The sequence below is a fragment of the Myodes glareolus genome, chromosome 23, assembly GCF_982192425.1.
Source record: "Myodes glareolus chromosome 23, mMyoGla1.1, whole genome shotgun sequence".
In the NCBI taxonomy this organism is placed as follows: Eukaryota; Metazoa; Chordata; class Mammalia; order Rodentia; family Cricetidae; genus Myodes; species Myodes glareolus.
The window spans coordinates 6,623,568-6,629,795 of NC_142048.1; positions in this window are offsets into that span (position 1 = coordinate 6,623,568).

The following is a 6,228-nucleotide window of genomic DNA, read 5'->3' on the forward strand; positions in this document are numbered from 1 at the left end:
GTCTTTGGGACAGAGGTCTCAGGGGATCCAGCAGTTCCCTCTGTGACACCGAATTCAGTTGGGTTAAATTTGAAAATCCATTGTGTCATAGACTCATGATGTATAGTTTTAAGTATTGTATTTTAAAATGACTTTAAAAACTCACATGCTGGAAGTTCTGAAGTTGAAATGAAAATCAGAGGTAGAAATGGCTTCATAGAGGCTTTAAAGTTTTCCAGGATTTTATTTTCCCATATGATTAAATTTTTTTGAATAAGGGGTATTAGATATATAAATCTATTATGAGAAAGAAAAAATGTTTCAGGAAACTATGTAATTCTTTGAAGTTATTAAAACAGTGTAAATAAATTAACAAGCCAAGGCACTTGCATTGTAATAGAAACATCATAGTGACTGGAACTCTTATTGCTTTCATAGGAACGCTTGCCAAATCTGTAACGATGCAATCTTTCCTGAAGAAGGAACTGAATGTATGAGCTGTGAAAACTGCTTTATATGCACACACAAATAGGCTGGCACTTTATATGCACACACAAATAGGCTGGCACACTTTATATGCACACACTAGGCTGGCACACTTTAAATGCACACACAAATAGGCTGGCACTTTATATGCACACACAAATAGGCTGGCACACTTTATATGCACACACTAGGCTGGCACACTCTGTAATTAAGGACTGTATGTCTCCCCATTACTGCATTGAGGATGAAATCCTTAGGTAAGCCTAGCAAATGGTTTTCTTCAATTATCATCAGAAGGAAGACGTCAACCCTTCCAATTTACTGTCACCTTTTTTTCCTTACATCTAATATTTATTCTTTTATTTTTAAACACAGTGGAGTTGGAATTTAATGAAACGGTTTTAACACACACTTAGGACAGAGTCGGAAGTTCTCCAGGAGCAGGGCACCGGGAGAGGGAGAGGCCGCGTTTTCTTGGGTTTCATCAGCAAGTTCTTAGGTTTAATTGGTGGGGACCGGGGTGGGGAGGCATTTTGTTTTTTTGAGGCTGTTTATCTCTTAACTATTCCAAAATCTTTTCAAGTTTGCTCTTTGATTTCAGCTATTTACATAGACTTCTCGGAAAGTAAAGTAGGAATACTTCCACAAAGACTTCACCGTGTAGTTTATAAACGAGGATACGTTTACTCATAGGAGGAGATTGAAGTTTTAGAAAGGCAAGTTAGAAATTTATCTCGGAGCGACGAAGAGGCTCAGCAGTGAAAGCATCTGTCACCATGCCTGCCAACCTGAGTTCAATCTCCAGGGCCCACATGGTAGGAGAGAAGCAACTTCAGCAAGCTGTCTCTGACCTCCATATGGATGCAGTGGCGTGTGTCCACCCACTCACATAAACACAGTCAAAAACTTCTTTGTTTTGAGGGTTTCACTATGCAGTTCTGGCTGATCTGGCACTTGTTATGCAAACCAGACTGGTCTTGAACTCACAGCCTGTCTCCCGAGTGTGCTGGGATCAATGGCATGCACCACCATGCCTAATATAATAAAAAAAGTTAATCTTGTGTCTCAAATATATACATATATATATATGTCATAAAAGATCAACAATCACTAAATAAACTGACCACTTATACAATCAGTTGTGATAATGTGTATCAATTGTCATTTTGGCAACTATAAGTAGATTACACTTATAATTCTATAAAATTCTTCCATATTCCAATTCTTCATAATGCTTTCATGAGATAGCATGATAAATCCTTTATAGTACACATTCTAAAATGTAATTGCTCTATCATTTTACGGGTGGGAAAACCTGTAAGGAATGGCTTATCGTTGCTCCCAGGACACTCATGTCATCTCGGACCCCAAATGTCACCTTTCTTTGATTTTCTGATGAGGGACAAGACATTGGAACTTGAGAGACTCCAAATTAACAGATGCCACCGCCCCTTGATGTGAAGGCTCCAAAGTAGATTTGTCAGTTACTGCACCGCAATGGTTTGGGGTAATGAGTGCTACAGACATCCTTCCACTTTGGTGAAGGAACCTGGTGCTGATATCAGCGGATATCGATACAGCTGCCACGTATGTGTCCTCATTCCTCTTTCTACGGCAGTCTGGATCTATGGGAGGTCAAGTCTGGCAGGTCATAGAGGTATAAAATAAGACAAACTCAGTCAGGAAACGGGCTGGCGAGGGCTGAGAAGTCATTTGAGAAGACAGTAGATTTAACGTGGAATGCTCACTTGTGTGTCGGCTTGGTCCTGTCCCTACCTCCAGATCCCAGCAGCCACAACCACAGCCTCTGCCTGTGGAGGGCACAGGCTGCAGAAGTGCTTACTGTCACTTAGAAATTATCAAACATTTCTTACTCACTGGCCCTTCCCATAACCCCCAATCCCAAGTGAAAAAATGATTTAAAAACCCTTCATTTCTTCCACTAATCATTATGCATCCAATGGATTGCCTGCCAATGTTTTTAACAAATTCATCTAACCACTAAACTTTTGTCTCCTTAGTTGCTAACAAATAAACAGAGATAATCAAGGTGTTTAAGTATAAGCTCAATTTATAAGCAAAAGAAACACCAAATAAAATCATTATATTCTTTTTCTTATTTCATTCAAATAGATTTTAGTTTCCAAAATGTAAAAAGAAACAAAGGTAGCAATTATTATATAAGGAGAACATCTCTCCCTAGATAGCAGTAATGGTTTGATTTTTAATCACGAGCTAGAAATACTTCATTGTCTTTGTCTTTACTTCGAGGTGCCCTTGAGGAAAAATGATTAACATGTCAGTCTAAATATACATCCTCCCACCTGGGTAAGTTTATATATGTTGGCACCTCAAGTTACATATTCACGAGAAATATTCAATGCATAAATTCTTAATAGCAAGCACTTGCCTCTGCTTTGTGTAGCCTGTCTTATAATAGAATGTAGACGGTGCTAAAAAATTTCAATGTCTTTGTGAGGCATGGGGAGCTTATATTCTCCATGGCTCGAATGTGAAATTTCTCCCATAGGTTCAAGTCACTTGCTCAGTGGTCCCCAGCTGTTGGTGATGTTAGGGAAGGTTGTAGAGCTTCAGGAGATAGAGTCGCACAGAGGAAGTGAGGTCTTAAAGTCAGGCCTCACTTCCTGTTTATTGTTTCACATTTCTGCGGCCATGACTTGCCTGTCACAAAAGTATCCACTCAAACTTTAAGTCAAAATAAACCCACCTCCAGTTGCTTTTATCAGCGTTTTTGTCAAAGCAATGAGAAACCTAATACAGTCCTAAAAAGTCTATAAACAAACATCAATGAAGAACAGCATATGGTTCCTGGAGGATTATTGAATCGATTCTCCCTAAATCACATGTTGAAATCTCACAGGCGCAGCTGGCTTAGGTGAGGTCTCCATGGAGTATGACTGATGTCCTTCTGGAAGAGAAAATGGCAGGAGACAGAGAGATTGGGGCTAGCAAAGCCAGTGGCTGCTGGTCACCAGATGCTTGTCAAAGACAAAGGATTCAACTAAGAGAGCATGGCTGTGGCAGCCTTGAGACTGGATCTGCACCTTTACAACTTCATTTGTTATCCTTTGAAGAAAAAAAAATCACCTGAGCAATTTGTGCTGAAGCGTTAAAAAAAGGCAAAAAAAAAAATAGCAAAAAATCATTCATGAGGATGGAACAAAAAGAGGAGAATAAAGTAGGGTGAGGACCATTCATTCTGCTGGATCCAATCTATGTGGTAGGACTATAGGAGACACATGGAGCTGCCGTCTGGTTTAAAAACTCCCCATCACGGCACTGGTGCATTAGAAGCAGACGGTCAATCATCTTCAGAGGGCCGGGAAGCCGCTCTCATGAAGATGTGAGTCAGTTACTGCTTTCCTTTGACGGGGGAGGAGCTCTGGGCAATGATCATGAGCTGTCAACTCAGTGAATTAGGAATGGAGCCGTCTTGTTCATAAGGAGTTACTTCGTCAGCACACATTAGCAGGGCAAGGCTGTGACACCATCTTTGTACATGGAAAGAATCTGCATTGATCACATGCACTTTCCCCCCAGGGTTGAAAATCAAAGCCGGGCTTTTGAACATGTTAAACAAGATTCCACCACTAAGTTACAGCCCCAGCCTTTGTGTGCTCATTACTATACCTCTATGTGCCTAAATTCCTCTTCCTGTGAGCACAGAACAGGATTGGATGCTTAGCAATCTGACAAAATCGACTTCATCTTCCCGGTCTAGTTAAAAAGTTCTGTCTCTGCAAAGTCTCACTAACACCCTCCCCCTTCTTTTGGGTTTCATTTCTAAATGTCTGTTAAGTATCATTGACTCAGGCTTCTAGTCTACAGGGACCTAGTGGTAGTCTCCCACTTGTCAAGTTCTGTAGTAAGAAATCCAACTCTTCTCTCCTAGACAGCTATTCACAAAGCACAGCACTAGCATGGGGAGCTCTCAGAGAACCCAACAGAATGGCCGGGTCTCATTTCAATACCAGAAACAAGTCTCAGGTACTCACCCACTTTCTCACCGCCTCACTGGGTTGTCATGAGAAAATATATGTGAAACACATGTCATAAAGACTGGAATAGAGCTAGCAAACACCAGCATTATTTTATTATAATTAAATAACTGACAAATGAGAGTCTGAGATATTAAAAAGCTAATGGCTGTCTCTACAGCTTGGCCTACCAAAGTTAATTTTCACTTGAATTGTGGTGAACTGCTCAGCTCCAGCATGACCCTTACCTGAGGTTTCCAGTTCTCAGGAGAGAGCCTCTCCACAGCATCCTGAGTCACAGAAGTGTATCCCAGGCAAAAAACCACTTGAGGGCTTGGATGAAAAAGGAAGCAGAGTCAGGCTGTGAGGAAAGCCATCCCGGTGCTAGGCTGTGAGGAAAGCCATCCCGGTGCTATTCTCTGTACTTCTGCTTAAAACCATCGAGCTGCTGTTCAGTTTTATCTTCAATTCCAAGTTTAACAAGAAAAACAGTAAGAAGGCAAAGCTGTACTGAATTTATAACAGTTTCCTGCTCACACTGGGCTAAGCAGCATCTGCAAGCACAGCAAACAGAACCCCAGGGCAGACACTGACTGTACCTTAGACAGTTAACTCAGACTCTTGGGAGCGTGCGCTTGACAAGCTCACCTCTGGGCAGCTGGCTGCTTGGCTTTGGAGTTCTGGTTAAAGAATCGTTGCATCTTTCTTCATCAGTTAGTTTTCTCGGGGTGACTTACCATGGGGTTGCCCCTGGACAAAAGGAAAGATTCTCCACCGTGCTCAAGGTCACTGCAATGTCACTCAGATCTTAATTTGGCATCTTGTTAGGACTGTAACTTTAAATACAAACTACTGTGTGACTGCGGTCCATTAATGGAATGTGGACAATATACCGAAACCACGAAATCACTTACTGCTCTCCCAGGTTGCTGCTGTATTCTCCAGCACTGTCTTAAAGACACCTGCTGGAACCTACAAAGACTTTTCAACAAGAAATAGTCTGTGAACAATCACTTTAAAATGTATGAAACTCCAAATTAACATGGAGTTAGGACCAGTTTGAACACAATGAATGACCTTTGGGTGATACTATTCAAACCATGACAGTTCATTTAGCCAAAAAAATGCCTTACACCTAAGGTCTATGCCTAAGTAGGTTACATTAAGACCTAAAGGATACACAGAACGACCTTGGGAAGAAATAAAAATGCCAATCCTTAGAAAATACCTGCCGAACAACCTAGTCCATGGCAGTATACAGCACCCAGGAAATGTAATTCTGGTTCCTGTGCATGTGTGCATGTGTATGTGCATGTGTGTGTGTGTGTATATTTGTCTGTCTGTGTTTGCACATGTGCATCATCACATATGCAAGTATAGGGCAGGGCAGGGGTGCAGGTGACTGCCCCGGCCACACTGACCTCCTGAGGCCTCAGAGAGCCCTGCCCCTTTGCTGGTTCCCCTATTTCTTCCCTATCTTTTCAGAGACTCTGTAGCATCGCTCCTTTAGCAGACCCTCAGCAGGGATAGCACAGGCTCAAGTTCAACTGTGCACAAAATGAAAGGTCAAACATTATCATGACATAGAATACTTACCAAAGTAATCAATGAAAACACACCTGAGGTCACAGAAGACATATTCCATCATGTAAGTATATAATAAAATTCATTTCCCCATTGGATTTTTGCCCCCTTGCTGTATGCTTAGAAAAATAAGACAAATATACCCTACTTAAAATTGAAAAATAAAAGTTTTCTTAAAATG